The sequence below is a fragment of the Astatotilapia calliptera genome, chromosome 13 (assembly GCF_964374335.1).
Source record: "Astatotilapia calliptera chromosome 13, fAstCal68.1, whole genome shotgun sequence".
Lineage (NCBI taxonomy): Eukaryota > Metazoa > Chordata > Actinopteri > Cichliformes > Cichlidae > Astatotilapia > Astatotilapia calliptera.
The window spans coordinates 31,915,670-31,931,329 of NC_137434.1; the positions used below are offsets into that span (position 1 = coordinate 31,915,670).

The 15,660-nt window shown below is 44.5% G+C and overlaps 22 non-coding genes across 22 annotated transcripts; 17 read left to right on the top strand and 5 right to left on the bottom strand.

The window, feature by feature from the left end:
• Window positions 1–76: 76 nt before the first annotated feature.
• Window positions 77–150, top strand: trnat-agu (transfer RNA threonine (anticodon AGU)). The gene has a single exon. It is a non-coding gene; the product is annotated as a tRNA-Thr (tRNA).
• A 252-nt stretch (window positions 151–402) lies between these two features.
• On the top strand, window positions 403–476 carry trnat-agu (transfer RNA threonine (anticodon AGU)). Its single transcript has one exon. It is a non-coding gene; the product is annotated as a tRNA-Thr (tRNA).
• Window positions 477–841: 365 nt separating this feature from the next.
• Window positions 842–915, bottom strand: trnat-cgu (transfer RNA threonine (anticodon CGU)). Its single transcript has one exon. It is a non-coding gene; the product is annotated as a tRNA-Thr (tRNA).
• Window positions 916–1,025: 110 nt separating this feature from the next.
• trnat-ugu (transfer RNA threonine (anticodon UGU)) lies at window positions 1,026–1,099 on the top strand. Its single transcript has one exon. It is a non-coding gene; the product is annotated as a tRNA-Thr (tRNA).
• A 1,980-nt stretch (window positions 1,100–3,079) lies between these two features.
• On the top strand, window positions 3,080–3,153 carry trnat-agu (transfer RNA threonine (anticodon AGU)). The gene has a single exon. It is a non-coding gene; the product is annotated as a tRNA-Thr (tRNA).
• Window positions 3,154–3,405: 252 nt separating this feature from the next.
• On the top strand, window positions 3,406–3,479 carry trnat-agu (transfer RNA threonine (anticodon AGU)). The gene has a single exon. It is a non-coding gene; the product is annotated as a tRNA-Thr (tRNA).
• A 365-nt stretch (window positions 3,480–3,844) lies between these two features.
• On the bottom strand, window positions 3,845–3,918 carry trnat-cgu (transfer RNA threonine (anticodon CGU)). Its single transcript has one exon. It is a non-coding gene; the product is annotated as a tRNA-Thr (tRNA).
• Window positions 3,919–4,028: 110 nt separating this feature from the next.
• Window positions 4,029–4,102, top strand: trnat-ugu (transfer RNA threonine (anticodon UGU)). Its single transcript has one exon. It is a non-coding gene; the product is annotated as a tRNA-Thr (tRNA).
• Window positions 4,103–6,082: 1,980 nt separating this feature from the next.
• trnat-agu (transfer RNA threonine (anticodon AGU)) lies at window positions 6,083–6,156 on the top strand. Its single transcript has one exon. It is a non-coding gene; the product is annotated as a tRNA-Thr (tRNA).
• Window positions 6,157–6,408: 252 nt separating this feature from the next.
• On the top strand, window positions 6,409–6,482 carry trnat-agu (transfer RNA threonine (anticodon AGU)). The gene has a single exon. It is a non-coding gene; the product is annotated as a tRNA-Thr (tRNA).
• A 365-nt stretch (window positions 6,483–6,847) lies between these two features.
• trnat-cgu (transfer RNA threonine (anticodon CGU)) lies at window positions 6,848–6,921 on the bottom strand. Its single transcript has one exon. It is a non-coding gene; the product is annotated as a tRNA-Thr (tRNA).
• Window positions 6,922–7,031: 110 nt separating this feature from the next.
• trnat-ugu (transfer RNA threonine (anticodon UGU)) lies at window positions 7,032–7,105 on the top strand. The gene has a single exon. It is a non-coding gene; the product is annotated as a tRNA-Thr (tRNA).
• A 1,980-nt stretch (window positions 7,106–9,085) lies between these two features.
• Window positions 9,086–9,159, top strand: trnat-agu (transfer RNA threonine (anticodon AGU)). The gene has a single exon. It is a non-coding gene; the product is annotated as a tRNA-Thr (tRNA).
• A 252-nt stretch (window positions 9,160–9,411) lies between these two features.
• On the top strand, window positions 9,412–9,485 carry trnat-agu (transfer RNA threonine (anticodon AGU)). Its single transcript has one exon. It is a non-coding gene; the product is annotated as a tRNA-Thr (tRNA).
• A 365-nt stretch (window positions 9,486–9,850) lies between these two features.
• Window positions 9,851–9,924, bottom strand: trnat-cgu (transfer RNA threonine (anticodon CGU)). Its single transcript has one exon. It is a non-coding gene; the product is annotated as a tRNA-Thr (tRNA).
• Window positions 9,925–10,034: 110 nt separating this feature from the next.
• trnat-ugu (transfer RNA threonine (anticodon UGU)) lies at window positions 10,035–10,108 on the top strand. Its single transcript has one exon. It is a non-coding gene; the product is annotated as a tRNA-Thr (tRNA).
• Window positions 10,109–12,088: 1,980 nt separating this feature from the next.
• trnat-agu (transfer RNA threonine (anticodon AGU)) lies at window positions 12,089–12,162 on the top strand. The gene has a single exon. It is a non-coding gene; the product is annotated as a tRNA-Thr (tRNA).
• A 252-nt stretch (window positions 12,163–12,414) lies between these two features.
• On the top strand, window positions 12,415–12,488 carry trnat-agu (transfer RNA threonine (anticodon AGU)). Its single transcript has one exon. It is a non-coding gene; the product is annotated as a tRNA-Thr (tRNA).
• Window positions 12,489–12,853: 365 nt separating this feature from the next.
• Window positions 12,854–12,927, bottom strand: trnat-cgu (transfer RNA threonine (anticodon CGU)). Its single transcript has one exon. It is a non-coding gene; the product is annotated as a tRNA-Thr (tRNA).
• Window positions 12,928–13,037: 110 nt separating this feature from the next.
• Window positions 13,038–13,111, top strand: trnat-ugu (transfer RNA threonine (anticodon UGU)). Its single transcript has one exon. It is a non-coding gene; the product is annotated as a tRNA-Thr (tRNA).
• Window positions 13,112–15,091: 1,980 nt separating this feature from the next.
• Window positions 15,092–15,165, top strand: trnat-agu (transfer RNA threonine (anticodon AGU)). The gene has a single exon. It is a non-coding gene; the product is annotated as a tRNA-Thr (tRNA).
• Window positions 15,166–15,417: 252 nt separating this feature from the next.
• On the top strand, window positions 15,418–15,491 carry trnat-agu (transfer RNA threonine (anticodon AGU)). Its single transcript has one exon. It is a non-coding gene; the product is annotated as a tRNA-Thr (tRNA).
• Window positions 15,492–15,660: the final 169 nt, after the last annotated feature.

Consider the following 15,660-nt stretch of genomic DNA (forward strand, 5'->3'; position numbering starts at 1 on the left):
AAGTTAAAAAAGTGAACTCGTCTCCTTCTGCAGTACCAGGTAATACCAGGTATTACCGGATTGCCTGACAGCAGGAGGCGCTGTGGCTTAGCTGGTCAAAGTGCCTGTCTAGTAAACAGGAGATCCTGGGTTCAAATCCCAGCAGTGCCTTCCTGTTACTATTTGAAACCATCTTCTTCACAGTGTTCAGACTCACCCTGTTGAATCAGTCTCAAAAGCTTCTCCTTCACCTTATGATGTTTCCACTGAGGTCATTGACGAAGTGAGGAACAGGAAGTTACTTGTTGGACTATTTGACCATATCTTACATTTATAGTGCACAAAAGTTAAAAAAAAGTTGAACTCGTCTCCTTCTGCAGTACCAGGTAATACCAGGTATTACCGGTTTGCCTGTCAGCAGGAGGCGCTGTGGCTCAGCTGGTCAAAGCGCCTGTCTAGTAAACAGGAGATCCTGGGTTCAAATCCCAGCAGTGCCTTCCTGTTACCATTTGAAACCATCTTCTTCACAGTGTTAATTGCATTCTTAATCTTGGAGTTGGGAAATCTTTCAAAGTCTTTGTATGTCCTCAGTTATCCACCTCACGGTACTCTTGAGAGCTTTAAAAACTTCTTTGCACCCGATCCGAGAAGCTTCTTCAGTTCTAGAACAAATGCTGGAGGGTCCCAGGCATTAAACCGCTAGTGGAGCTTCTGAGGGTTGTTCACCCAATATTGATGTCTTGGGCATGTCTAAATCTTCATTGTGTCCTCTTCTTGGAAACGAAGGAGAGAAAGCATAACGCCCAATGCTTCCCGCCATCAGCACTCATTAATGAAATGTAATGGCATTGGTAGGGAGGTAAGGCACTGCTGGGATTTGAACCCAGGATCTCCTGTTTACGAGACAGGCGCTTTGGCCAGCTAAGCCACAGCGCCTTGAGCTGTGTGCCTCTGGCTACTGTCCAACAGCTGGTGGGGAAAAATGTGCCAAACCGATTCAAAACTGTGTCTGCAGAGGTTACTTGGTTTTTCCCTTCCCTGAAGGAGGCACTGTAGCTTAGCCGGTCAAAGCACCTGTCTTGTAAACAGGAGATCCTGGGTTCAAATCCCAGCAGTGCCTGTTGAGCTATTTCAAAATAAGAAATTCTGTGTAGGCAACTTTTCCTCAATGTCAAAATAAAAGGAAGTAATCTGTTGAATCTGAAGTTTGGAGGCACTAAAGATTTAGCAAAGGACACCCCAGCAGCTGTGCACCACATGCAGATGAAAAACATCAAAACTGAAAGTCTACTAAAACATGCAACTGTGACAACAGACATAAATGGACCAGTATAGAAACTGGGTGAGGCAGGGTTATATTGAGCTTTCGTCCCAAAAGTACTGTCAAGATTCTGCAAATCATTCGAGTTACTGATAAGAGAAGGTAAGACTGTTAGGTGTTGTGTTAAAATAAATGCCAAAGAGTTCTCTATTAAAAACAGCATAAGGAGGTGTTCTACTTTCCTCTTATGTTATGGAAAAGTGTATAGACAGCAGGAATTTGAGTCAGGTCTCGGTTTTTCTTGATGATGTCACTCCTTTCTCAGCTACACTTGAGAACCATGAGGAATGATCGCTGAAGGTCCTCCATAGGATGAAAGAATTTACTTTAAAGCTGTCGCCAGAGAAATGTCAGTTCTTCAGGACATCTGTCCAATATCTCAGCCATGTTGTATCATCAGAAGGGCTCAAAACAGATCCAGCTGCCCTCACTACCTGGCCAAGACCAGATAACATCAAGTAGCTTAAGTCTTTCCTTGGGTTCACTGGATATTACAGGAGGTTTATAAAAGACTATTCCAAGCTTGCAATACCCCTTAATCACTTAAGTGCTGGTTGCCTCCCACTGAAGAGAAAATCCAGTCTGTCTGGCAGAAACCACAAGGTTTCTACCAGTGCGGATCTCAAAAAGCCTTTTTCACGAAAAATGGACCCCAACCGCTGAAGATACTTTTAAGACATTGATTCTCAAGCTCACAACAGCTCCTGTTCTTGGGTTTGCAGATCCAAAGAACATTATATTGTGCACACCGATGCAAGCGCCCATGTTCTCGGTGCAGCCCTATATCAAGAACAGGAGAGCAAGTTAAGAGTCATTGCCTGTGCCAGTAGGGGTCTCTCCAAGTCCGAGCAAAGGTACCCTGCACACAAGCTTGACTTCCTGTCTGTGAAGTGGGCTGTCACCCAGAACGTTTTCCGCTGTATCTATGGAGTAAAATGTACAGTGATGACAGACAATAATCCACTCACATACGTTTTAACATCTGCAAAGTTGGACGCAGTAGGGCATTGCTGGTTGGCCGTACTTTCCAGTTTTGATTTTGACATTGAGTATAGTGCTGGGAAGGACAACCAAGATGCAGATGGGCTGTTGAGACGTCCGTATCTGCATGCCTGTGATATATCTGATCAGAGTTCTAATGATGAGGAAAATGCCATTGAAGGCTTTACTGCACAGCTCTTGCGCCGCAACAAAGAGCCAGATTTTCCAACCGAGGCAGTAAAGGCAGTATGCAAGAGACATGAGTATTCCTCAACTCTTGAGGAGGAGGAGGCAGCAGTACCATCGTCTGCACGAGTACAATGTTTGGCTATTGGAGCCTCTGCAATACCAGCAGATTTCTGTCACACTGATGTAGCTGGGCCATGCCCCCTGCTGCAGATGTCTCTTTCCGATTGTCTACGTGAACAGAAATTAGATCTGGAGAGCTGAGAGAGTCTTGCAGAAAGCTACCAGTTAGCCATTGAGCACATTCAAAAGAGTGCTTTACGAAACAAACAAAGCTTTGACAGTAAAGTGCGGGAATCCACCCTTGCCAAGGGAAATAGAGTTGTTTTGAGGACTTGTTCAGACTCACCCTGTTGAATCAGTCTCAAAAGCTTCTCCTTCACCTTATGATGTTTCCACCGAGGTCATTGAAGAAGTGAGGGACAGGAAGTTACTTGTTGGACTATTTGACCATATCCTACATTGATAGTGCACAAAAGTTAAAAAAGTGAACTCGTCTCCTTCTGCAGTACCAGGTAATACCAGGTATTACCGGATTGCCTGACAGCAGGAGGCGCTGTGGCTTAGCTGGTCAAAGTGCCTGTCTAGTAAACAGGAGATCCTGGGTTCAAATCCCAGCAGTGCCTTCCTGTTACTATTTGAAACCATCTTCTTCACAGTGTTCAGACTCACCCTGTTGAATCAGTCTCAAAAGCTTCTCCTTCACCTTATGATGTTTCCACTGAGGTCATTGACGAAGTGAGGAACAGGAAGTTACTTGTTGGACTATTTGACCATATCTTACATTTATAGTGCACAAAAGTTAAAAAAAAGTTGAACTCGTCTCCTTCTGCAGTACCAGGTAATACCAGGTATTACCGGTTTGCCTGTCAGCAGGAGGCGCTGTGGCTCAGCTGGTCAAAGCGCCTGTCTAGTAAACAGGAGATCCTGGGTTCAAATCCCAGCAGTGCCTTCCTGTTACCATTTGAAACCATCTTCTTCACAGTGTTAATTGCATTCTTAATCTTGGAGTTGGGAAATCTTTCAAAGTCTTTGTATGTCCTCAGTTATCCACCTCACGGTACTCTTGAGAGCTTTAAAAACTTCTTTGCACCCGATCCGAGAAGCTTCTTCAGTTCTAGAACAAATGCTGGAGGGTCCCAGGCATTAAACCGCTAGTGGAGCTTCTGAGGGTTGTTCACCCAATATTGATGTCTTGGGCATGTCTAAATCTTCATTGTGTCCTCTTCTTGGAAAGGAAGGAGAGAAAGCATAACGCCCAATGCTTCCCGCCATCAGCACTCATTAATGAAATGTAATGGCATTGGTAGGGAGGTAAGGCACTGCTGGGATTTGAACCCAGGATCTCCTGTTTACGAGACAGGCGCTTTGGCCAGCTAAGCCACAGCGCCTTGAGCTGTGTGCCTCTGGCTACTGTCCAACAGCTGGTGGGGAAAAATGTGACAAACCGATTCAAAACTGTGTCTGCAGAGGTTACTTGGTTTTTCCCTTCCCTGAAGGAGGCACTGTAGCTTAGCCGGTCAAAGCACCTGTCTTGTAAACAGGAGATCCTGGGTTCAAATCCCAGCAGTGCCTGTTGAGCTATTTCAAAATAAGAAATTCTGTGTAGGCAACTTTTCCTCAATGTCAAAATAAAAGGAAGTAATCTGTTGAATCTGAAGTTTGGAGGCACTAAAGATTTAGCAAAGGACACCCCAGCAGCTGTGCACCACATGCAGATGAAAAACATCAAAACTGAAAGTCTACTAAAACATGCAACTGTGACAACAGACATAAATGGACCAGTATAGAAACTGGGTGAGGCAGGGTTATATTGAGCTTTCGTCCCAAAAGTACTGTCAAGATTCTGCAAATCATTCGAGTTACTGATAAGAGAAGGTAAGACTGTTAGGTGTTGTGTTAAAATAAATGCCGAAGAGTTCTCTATTAAAAACAGCATAAGGAGGTGTTCTACTTTCCTCTTATGTTATGGAAAAGTGTATAGGCAGCAGGAATTTGAGTCAGGTCTCGGTTTTTCTTGATGATGTCACTCCTTTCTCAGCTACACTTGAGAACCATGAGGAATGATCGCTGAAGGTCCTCCATAGGATGAAAGAATTTACTTTAAAGCTGTCGCCAGAGAAATGTCAGTTCTTCAGGACATCTGTCCAATATCTCAGCCATGTTGTATCATCAGAAGGGCTCAAAACAGATCCAGCTGCCCTCACTACCTGGCCAAGACCAGATAACATCAAGTAGCTTAAGTCTTTCCTTGGGTTCACTGGATATTACAGGAGGTTTATAAAAGACTATTCCAAGCTTGCAATACCCCTTAATCACTTAAGTGCTGGTTGCCTCCCACTGAAGAGAAAATCCAGTCTGTCTGGCAGAAACCACAAGGTTTCTACCAGTGCGGATCTCAAAAAGCCTTTTTCACGAAAAATGGACCCCAACCGCTGAAGATACTTTTAGGACATTGATTCTCAAGCTCACAACAGCTCCTGTTCTTGGGTTTGCAGATCCAAAGAACATTATATTGTGCACACCGATGCAAGCGCCCATGTTCTCGGTGCAGCCCTATATCAAGAACAGGAGAGCAAGTTAAGAGTCATTGCCTGTGCCAGTAGGGGTCTCTCCAAGTCCGAGCAAAGGTACCCTGCACACAAGCTTGACTTCCTGTCTGTGAAGTGGGCTGTCACCCAGAACGTTTTCCGCTGTATCTATGGAGTAAAATGTACAGTGATGACAGACAATAATCCACTCACATACGTTTTAACATCTGCAAAGTTGGACGCAGTAGGGCATTGCTGGTTGGCCGTACTTTCCAGTTTTGATTTTGACATTGAGTATAGTGCTGGGAAGGACAACCAAGATGCAGATGGGCTGTTGAGACGTCCGTATCTGCATGCCTGTGATATATCTGATCAGAGTTCTAATGATGAGGAAAATGCCATTGAAGGCTTTACTGCACAGCTCTTGCGCCGCAACAAAGAGCCAGATTTTCCAACCGAGGCAGTAAAGGCAGTATGCAAGAGACATGAGTATTCCTCAACTCTTGAGGAGGAGGAGGCAGCAGTACCATCGTCTGCACGAGTACAATGTTTGGCTATTGGAGCCTCTGCAATACCAGCAGATTTCTGTCAAACTGATGTAGCTGGGCCATGCCCCCTGCTGCAGATGTCTCTTTCCGATTGTCTACGTGAACAGAAATTAGATCTGGAGAGCTGAGAGAGTCTTGCAGAAAGCTACCAGTTAGCCATTGAGCACATTCAAAAGAGTGCTTTACGAAACAAACAAAGCTTTGACAGTAAAGTGCGGGAATCCACCCTTGCCAAGGGAAATAGAGTTGTTTTGAGGACTTGTTCAGACTCACCCTGTTGAATCAGTCTCAAAAGCTTCTCCTTCACCTTATGATGTTTCCACCGAGGTCATTGAAGAAGTGAGGGACAGGAAGTTACTTGTTGGACTATTTGACCATATCCTACATTGATAGTGCACAAAAGTTAAAAAAGTGAACTCGTCTCCTTCTGCAGTACCAGGTAATACCAGGTATTACCGGATTGCCTGACAGCAGGAGGCGCTGTGGCTTAGCTGGTCAAAGTGCCTGTCTAGTAAACAGGAGATCCTGGGTTCAAATCCCAGCAGTGCCTTCCTGTTACTATTTGAAACCATCTTCTTCACAGTGTTCAGACTCACCCTGTTGAATCAGTCTCAAAAGCTTCTCCTTCACCTTATGATGTTTCCACTGAGGTCATTGACGAAGTGAGGAACAGGAAGTTACTTGTTGGACTATTTGACCATATCTTACATTTATAGTGCACAAAAGTTAAAAAAAAGTTGAACTCGTCTCCTTCTGCAGTACCAGGTAATACCAGGTATTACCGGTTTGCCTGTCAGCAGGAGGCGCTGTGGCTCAGCTGGTCAAAGCGCCTGTCTAGTAAACAGGAGATCCTGGGTTCAAATCCCAGCAGTGCCTTCCTGTTACCATTTGAAACCATCTTCTTCACAGTGTTAATTGCATTCTTAATCTTGGAGTTGGGAAATCTTTCAAAGTCTTTGTATGTCCTCAGTTATCCACCTCACGGTACTCTTGAGAGCTTTAAAAACTTCTTTGCACCCGATCCGAGAAGCTTCTTCAGTTCTAGAACAAATGCTGGAGGGTCCCAGGCATTAAACCGCTAGTGGAGCTTCTGAGGGTTGTTCACCCAATATTGATGTCTTGGGCATGTCTAAATCTTCATTGTGTCCTCTTCTTGGAAAGGAAGGAGAGAAAGCATAACGCCCAATGCTTCCCGCCATCAGCACTCATTAATGAAATGTAATGGCATTGGTAGGGAGGTAAGGCACTGCTGGGATTTGAACCCAGGATCTCCTGTTTACGAGACAGGCGCTTTGGCCAGCTAAGCCACAGCGCCTTGAGCTGTGTGCCTCTGGCTACTGTCCAACAGCTGGTGGGGAAAAATGTGCCAAACCGATTCAAAACTGTGTCTGCAGAGGTTACTTGGTTTTTCCCTTCCCTGAAGGAGGCACTGTAGCTTAGCCGGTCAAAGCACCTGTCTTGTAAACAGGAGATCCTGGGTTCAAATCCCAGCAGTGCCTGTTGAGCTATTTCAAAATAAGAAATTCTGTGTAGGCAACTTTTCCTCAATGTCAAAATAAAAGGAAGTAATCTGTTGAATCTGAAGTTTGGAGGCACTAAAGATTTAGCAAAGGACACCCCAGCAGCTGTGCACCACATGCAGATGAAAAACATCAAAACTGAAAGTCTACTAAAACATGCAACTGTGACAACAGACATAAATGGACCAGTATAGAAACTGGGTGAGGCAGTGTTATATTGAGCTTTCGTCCCAAAAGTACTGTCAAGATTCTGCAAATCATTCGAGTTACTGATAAGAGAAGGTAAGACTGTTAGGTGTTGTGTTAAAATAAATGCCAAAGAGTTCTCTATTAAAAACAGCATAAGGAGGTGTTCTACTTTCCTCTTATGTTATGGAAAAGTGTATAGACAGCAGGAATTTGAGTCAGGTCTCGGTTTTTCTTGATGATGTCACTCCTTTCTCAGCTACACTTGAGAACCATGAGGAATGATCGCTGAAGGTCCTCCATAGGATGAAAGAATTTACTTTAAAGCTGTCGCCAGAGAAATGTCAGTTCTTCAGGACATCTGTCCAATATCTCAGCCATGTTGTATCATCAGAAGGGCTCAAAACAGATCCAGCTGCCCTCACTACCTGGCCAAGACCAGATAACATCAAGTAGCTTAAGTCTTTCCTTGGGTTCACTGGATATTACAGGAGGTTTATAAAAGACTATTCCAAGCTTGCAATACCCCTTAATCACTTAAGTGCTGGTTGCCTCCCACTGAAGAGAAAATCCAGTCTGTCTGGCAGAAACCACAAGGTTTCTACCAGTGCGGATCTCAAAAAGCCTTTTTCACGAAAAATGGACCCCAACCGCTGAAGATACTTTTAAGACATTGATTCTCAAGCTCACAACAGCTCCTGTTCTTGGGTTTGCAGATCCAAAGAACATTATATTGTGCACACCGATGCAAGCGCCCATGTTCTCGGTGCAGCCCTATATCAAGAACAGGAGAGCAAGTTAAGAGTCATTGCCTGTGCCAGTAGGGGTCTCTCCAAGTCCGAGCAAAGGTACCCTGCACACAAGCTTGACTTCCTGTCTGTGAAGTGGGCTGTCACCCAGAACGTTTTCCGCTGTATCTATGGAGTAAAATGTACAGTGATGACAGACAATAATCCACTCACATACGTTTTAACATCTGCAAAGTTGGACGCAGTAGGGCATTGCTGGTTGGCCGTACTTTCCAGTTTTGATTTTGACATTGAGTATAGTGCTGGGAAGGACAACCAAGATGCAGATGGGCTGTTGAGACGTCCGTATCTGCATGCCTGTGATATATCTGATCAGAGTTCTAATGATGAGGAAAATGCCATTGAAGGCTTTACTGCACAGCTCTTGCGCCGCAACAAAGAGCCAGATTTTCCAACCGAGGCAGTAAAGGCAGTATGCAAGAGACATGAGTATTCCTCAACTCTTGAGGAGGAGGAGGCAGCAGTACCATCGTCTGCACGAGTACAATGTTTGGCTATTGGAGCCTCTGCAATACCAGCAGATTTCTGTCACACTGATGTAGCTGGGCCATGCCCCCTGCTGCAGATGTCTCTTTCCGATTGTCTACGTGAACAGAAATTAGATCTGGAGAGCTGAGAGAGTCTTGCAGAAAGCTACCAGTTAGCCATTGAGCACATTCAAAAGAGTGCTTTACGAAACAAACAAAGCTTTGACAGTAAAGTGCGGGAATCCACCCTTGCCAAGGGAAATAGAGTTGTTTTGAGGACTTGTTCAGACTCACCCTGTTGAATCAGTCTCAAAAGCTTCTCCTTCACCTTATGATGTTTCCACCGAGGTCATTGAAGAAGTGAGGGACAGGAAGTTACTTGTTGGACTATTTGACCATATCCTACATTGATAGTGCACAAAAGTTAAAAAAGTGAACTCGTCTCCTTCTGCAGTACCAGGTAATACCAGGTATTACCGGATTGCCTGACAGCAGGAGGCGCTGTGGCTTAGCTGGTCAAAGTGCCTGTCTAGTAAACAGGAGATCCTGGGTTCAAATCCCAGCAGTGCCTTCCTCTTACTATTTGAAACCATCTTCTTCACAGTGTTCAGACTCACCCTGTTGAATCAGTCTCAAAAGCTTCTCCTTCACCTTATGATGTTTCCACTGAGGTCATTGACGAAGTGAGGAACAGGAAGTTACTTGTTGGACTATTTGACCATATCTTACATTTATAGTGCACAAAAGTTAAAAAAAAGTTGAACTCGTCTCCTTCTGCAGTACCAGGTAATACCAGGTATTACCGGTTTGCCTGTCAGCAGGAGGCGCTGTGGCTCAGCTGGTCAAAGCGCCTGTCTAGTAAACAGGAGATCCTGGGTTCAAATCCCAGCAGTGCCTTCCTGTTACCATTTGAAACCATCTTCTTCACAGTGTTAATTGCATTCTTAATCTTGGAGTTGGGAAATCTTTCAAAGTCTTTGTATGTCCTCAGTTATCCACCTCACGGTACTCTTGAGAGCTTTAAAAACTTCTTTGCACCCGATCCGAGAAGCTTCTTCAGTTCTAGAACAAATGCTGGAGGGTCCCAGGCATTAAACCGCTAGTGGAGCTTCTGAGGGTTGTTCACCCAATATTGATGTCTTGGGCATGTCTAAATCTTCATTGTGTCCTCTTCTTGGAAAGGAAGGAGAGAAAGCATAACACCCAATGCTTCCCGCCATCAGCACTCATTAATGAAATGTAATGGCATTGGTAGGGAGGTAAGGCACTGCTGGGATTTGAACCCAGGATCTCCTGTTTACGAGACAGGCGCTTTGGCCAGCTAAGCCACAGCGCCTTGAGCTGTGTGCCTCTGGCTACTGTCCAACAGCTGGTGGGGAAAAATGTGACAAACCGATTCAAAACTGTGTCTGCAGAGGTTACTTGGTTTTTCCCTTCCCTGAAGGAGGCACTGTAGCTTAGCCGGTCAAAGCACCTGTCTTGTAAACAGGAGATCCTGGGTTCAAATCCCAGCAGTGCCTGTTGAGCTATTTCAAAATAAGAAATTCTGTGTAGGCAACTTTTCCTCAATGTCAAAATAAAAGGAAGTAATCTGTTGAATCTGAAGTTTGGAGGCACTAAAGATTTAGCAAAGGACACCCCAGCAGCTGTGCACCACATGCAGATGAAAAACATCAAAACTGAAAGTCTACTAAAACATGCAACTGTGACAACAGACATAAATGGACCAGTATAGAAACTGGGTGAGGCAGGGTTATATTGAGCTTTCGTCCCAAAAGTACTGTCAAGATTCTGCAAATCATTCGAGTTACTGATAAGAGAAGGTAAGACTGTTAGGTGTTGTGTTAAAATAAATGCCAAAGAGTTCTCTATTAAAAACAGCATAAGGAGGTGTTCTACTTTCCTCTTATGTTATGGAAAAGTGTATAGACAGCAGGAATTTGAGTCAGGTCTCGGTTTTTCTTGATGATGTCACTCCTTTCTCAGCTACACTTGAGAACCATGAGGAATGATCGCTGAAGGTCCTCCATAGGATGAAAGAATTTACTTTAAAGCTGTCGCCAGAGAAATGTCAGTTCTTCAGGACATCTGTCCAATATCTCAGCCATGTTGTATCATCAGAAGGGCTCAAAACAGATCCAGCTGCCCTCACTACCTGGCCAAGACCAGATAACATCAAGTAGCTTAAGTCTTTCCTTGGGTTCACTGGATATTACAGGAGGTTTATAAAAGACTATTCCAAGCTTGCAATACCCCTTAATCACTTAAGTGCTGGTTGCCTCCCACTGAAGAGAAAATCCAGTCTGTCTGGCAGAAACCACAAGGTTTCTACCAGTGCGGATCTCAAAAAGCCTTTTTCACGAAAAATGGACCCCAACCGCTGAAGATACTTTTAAGACATTGATTCTCAAGCTCACAACAGCTCCTGTTCTTGGGTTTGCAGATCCAAAGAACATTATATTGTGCACACCGATGCAAGCGCCCATGTTCTCGGTGCAGCCCTATATCAAGAACAGGAGAGCAAGTTAAGAGTCATTGCCTGTGCCAGTAGGGGTCTCTCCAAGTCCGAGCAAAGGTACCCTGCACACAAGCTTGACTTCCTGTCTGTGAAGTGGGCTGTCACCCAGAACGTTTTCCGCTGTATCTATGGAGTAAAATGTACAGTGATGACAGACAATAATCCACTCACATACGTTTTAACATCTGCAAAGTTGGACGCAGTAGGGCATTGCTGGTTGGCCGTACTTTCCAGTTTTGATTTTGACATTGAGTATAGTGCTGGGAAGGACAACCAAGATGCAGATGGGCTGTTGAGACGTCCGTATCTGCATGCCTGTGATATATCTGATCAGAGTTCTAATGATGAGGAAAATGCCATTGAAGGCTTTACTGCACAACTCTTGCGCCGCAACAAAGAGCCAGATTTTCCAACCGAGGCAGTAAAGGCAGTATGCAAGAGACATGAGTATTCCTCAACTCTTGAGGAGGAGGAGGCAGCAGTACCATCGTCTGCACGAGTACAATGTTTGGCTATTGGAGCCTCTGCAATACCAGCAGATTTCTGTCAAACTGATGTAGCTGGGCCATGCCCCCTGCTGCAGATGTCTCTTTCCGATTGTCTACGTGAACAGAAATTAGATCTGGAGAGCTGAGAGAGTCTTGCAGAAAGCTACCAGTTAGCCATTGAGCACATTCAAAAGAGTGCTTTACGAAACAAACAAAGCTTTGACAGTAAAGTGCGGGAATCATCCCTTGCCAAGGGAAATAGAGTTGTTTTGAGGACTTGTTCAGACTCACCCTGTTGAATCAGTCTCAAAAGCTTCTCCTTCACCTTATGATGTTTCCACCGAGGTCATTGAAGAAGTGAGGGACAGGAAGTTACTTGTTGGACTATTTGACCATATCCTACATTGATAGTGCACAAAAGTTAAAAAAGTGAACTCGTCTCCTTCTGCAGTACCAGGTAATACCAGGTATTACCGGATTGCCTGACAGCAGGAGGCGCTGTGGCTTAGCTGGTCAAAGTGCCTGTCTAGTAAACAGGAGATCCTGGGTTCAAATCCCAGCAGTGCCTTCCTCTTACTATTTGAAACCATCTTCTTCACAGTGTTCAGACTCACCCTGTTGAATCAGTCTCAAAAGCTTCTCCTTCACCTTATGATGTTTCCACTGAGGTCATTGACGAAGTGAGGAACAGGAAGTTACTTGTTGGACTATTTGACCATATCTTACATTTATAGTGCACAAAAGTAAAAAAAAAGTTGAACTCATCTCCTTCTGCAGTACCAGGTAATACCAGGTATTACCGGTTTGCCTGTCAGCAGGAGGCGCTGTGGCTCAGCTGGTCAAAGCGCCTGTCTAGTAAACAGGAGATCCTGGGTTCAAATCCCAGCAGTGCCTTCCTGTTACCATTTGAAACCATCTTCTTCACAGTGTTAATTGCATTCTTAATCTTGGAGTTGGGAAATCTTTCAAAGTCTTTGTATGTCCTCAGTTATCCACCTCACGGTACTCTTGAGAGCTTTAAAAACTTCTTTGCACCCGATCCGAGAAGCTTCTTCAGTTCTAGAACAAATGCTGGAGGGTCCCAGGCATTAAACCGCTAGTGGAGCTTCTGAGGGTTGTTCACCCAATATTGATGTCTTGGGCATGTCTAAATCTTCATTGTGTCCTCTTCTTGGAAAGGAAGGAGAGAAAGCATAACACCCAATGCTTCCCGCCATCAGCACTCATTAATGAAATGTAATGGCATTGGTAGGGAGGTAAGGCACTGCTGGGATTTGAACCCAGGATCTCCTGTTTACGAGACAGGCGCTTTGGCCAGCTAAGCCACAGCGCCTTGAGCTGTGTGCCTCTGGCTACTGTCCAACAGCTGGTGGGGAAAAATGTGACAAACCGATTCAAAACTGTGTCTGCAGAGGTTACTTGGTTTTTCCCTTCCCTGAAGGAGGCACTGTAGCTTAGCCGGTCAAAGCACCTGTCTTGTAAACAGGAGATCCTGGGTTCAAATCCCAGCAGTGCCTGTTGAGCTATTTCAAAATAAGAAATTCTGTGTAGGCAACTTTTCCTCAATGTCAAAATAAAAGGAAGTAATCTGTTGAATCTGAAGTTTGGAGGCACTAAAGATTTAGCAAAGGACACCCCAGCAGCTGTGCACCACATGCAGATGAAAAACATCAAAACTGAAAGTCTACTAAAACATGCAACTGTGACAACAGACATAAATGGACCAGTATAGAAACTGGGTGAGGCAGGGTTATATTGAGCTTTCGTCCCAAAAGTACTGTCAAGATTCTGCAAATCATTCGAGTTACTGATAAGAGAAGGTAAGACTGTTAGGTGTTGTGTTAAAATAAATGCCAAAGAGTTCTCTATTAAAAACAGCATAAGGAGGTGTTCTACTTTCCTCTTATGTTATGGAAAAGTGTATAGACAGCAGGAATTTGAGTCAGGTCTCGGTTTTTCTTGATGATGTCACTCCTTTCTCAGCTACACTTGAGAACCATGAGGAATGATCGCTGAAGGTCCTCCATAGGATGAAAGAATTTACTTTAAAGCTGTCGCCAGAGAAATGTCAGTTCTTCAGGACATCTGTCCAATATCTCAGCCATGTTGTATCATCAGAAGGGCTCAAAACAGATCCAGCTGCCCTCACTACCTGGCCAAGACCAGATAACATCAAGTAGCTTAAGTCTTTCCTTGGGTTCACTGGATATTACAGGAGGTTTATAAAAGACTATTCCAAGCTTGCAATACCCCTTAATCACTTAAGTGCTGGTTGCCTCCCACTGAAGAGAAAATCCAGTCTGTCTGGCAGAAACCACAAGGTTTCTACCAGTGCGGATCTCAAAAAGCCTTTTTCACGAAAAATGGACCCCAACCGCTGAAGATACTTTTAAGACATTGATTCTCAAGCTCACAACAGCTCCTGTTCTTGGGTTTGCAGATCCAAAGAACATTATATTGTGCACACCGATGCAAGCGCCCATGTTCTCGGTGCAGCCCTATATCAAGAACAGGAGAGCAAGTTAAGAGTCATTGCCTGTGCCAGTAGGGGTCTCTCCAAGTCCGAGCAAAGGTACCCTGCACACAAGCTTGACTTCCTGTCTGTGAAGTGGGCTGTCACCCAGAACGTTTTCCGCTGTATCTATGGAGTAAAATGTACAGTGATGACAGACAATAATCCACTCACATACGTTTTAACATCTGCAAAGTTGGACGCAGTAGGGCATTGCTGGTTGGCCGTACTTTCCAGTTTTGATTTTGACATTGAGTATAGTGCTGGGAAGGACAACCAAGATGCAGATGGGCTGTTGAGACGTCCGTATCTGCATGCCTGTGATATATCTGATCAGAGTTCTAATGATGAGGAAAATGCCATTGAAGGCTTTACTGCACAACTCTTGCGCCGCAACAAAGAGCCAGATTTTCCAACCGAGGCAGTAAAGGCAGTATGCAAGAGACATGAGTATTCCTCAACTCTTGAGGAGGAGGAGGCAGCAGTACCATCGTCTGCACGAGTACAATGTTTGGCTATTGGAGCCTCTGCAATACCAGCAGATTTCTGTCAAACTGATGTAGCTGGGCCATGCCCCCTGCTGCAGATGTCTCTTTCCGATTGTCTACGTGAACAGAAATTAGATCTGGAGAGCTGAGAGAGTCTTGCAGAAAGCTACCAGTTAGCCATTGAGCACATTCAAAAGAGTGCTTTACGAAACAAACAAAGCTTTGACAGTAAAGTGCGGGAATCCACCCTTGCCAAGGGAAATAGAGTTGTTTTGAGGACTTGTTCAGACTCACCCTGTTGAATCAGTCTCAAAAGCTTCTCCTTCACCTTATGATGTTTCCACCGAGGTCATTGAAGAAGTGAGGGACAGGAAGTTACTTGTTGGACTATTTGACCATATCCTACATTGATAGTGCACAAAAGTTAAAAAAGTGAACTCGTCTCCTTCTGCAGTACCAGGTAATACCAGGTATTACCGGATTGCCTGACAGCAGGAGGCGCTGTGGCTTAGCTGGTCAAAGTGCCTGTCTAGTAAACAGGAGATCCTGGGTTCAAATCCCAGCAGTGCCTTCCTCTTACTATTTGAAACCATCTTCTTCACAGTGTTCAGACTCACCCTGTTGAATCAGTCTCAAAAGCTTCTCCTTCACCTTATGATGTTTCCACTGAGGTCATTGACGAAGTGAGGAACAGGAAGTTACTTGTTGGACTATTTGACCATATCTTACATTTATAGTGCACAAAAGTTAAAAAAAAGTTGAACTCGTCTCCTTCTGCAGTACCAGGTAATACCAGGTATTACCGGTTTGCCTGTCAGCAGGAGGCGCTGTGGCTCAGCTGCTCAAAGCGCCTGTCTAGTAAACAGGAGATCCTGGGTTCAAATCCCAGCAGTGCCTTCCTGTTACCATTTGAAACCATCTTCTTCACAGTGTTAATTGCATTCTTAATCTTGGAGTTGGGAAATCTTTCAAAGTCTTTGTATGTCCTCAGTTATCCACCTCACGGTACTCTTGAGAGCTTTAAAAACTTCTTTGCACCCGATCCGAGAAGCTTCTTCAGTTCTAG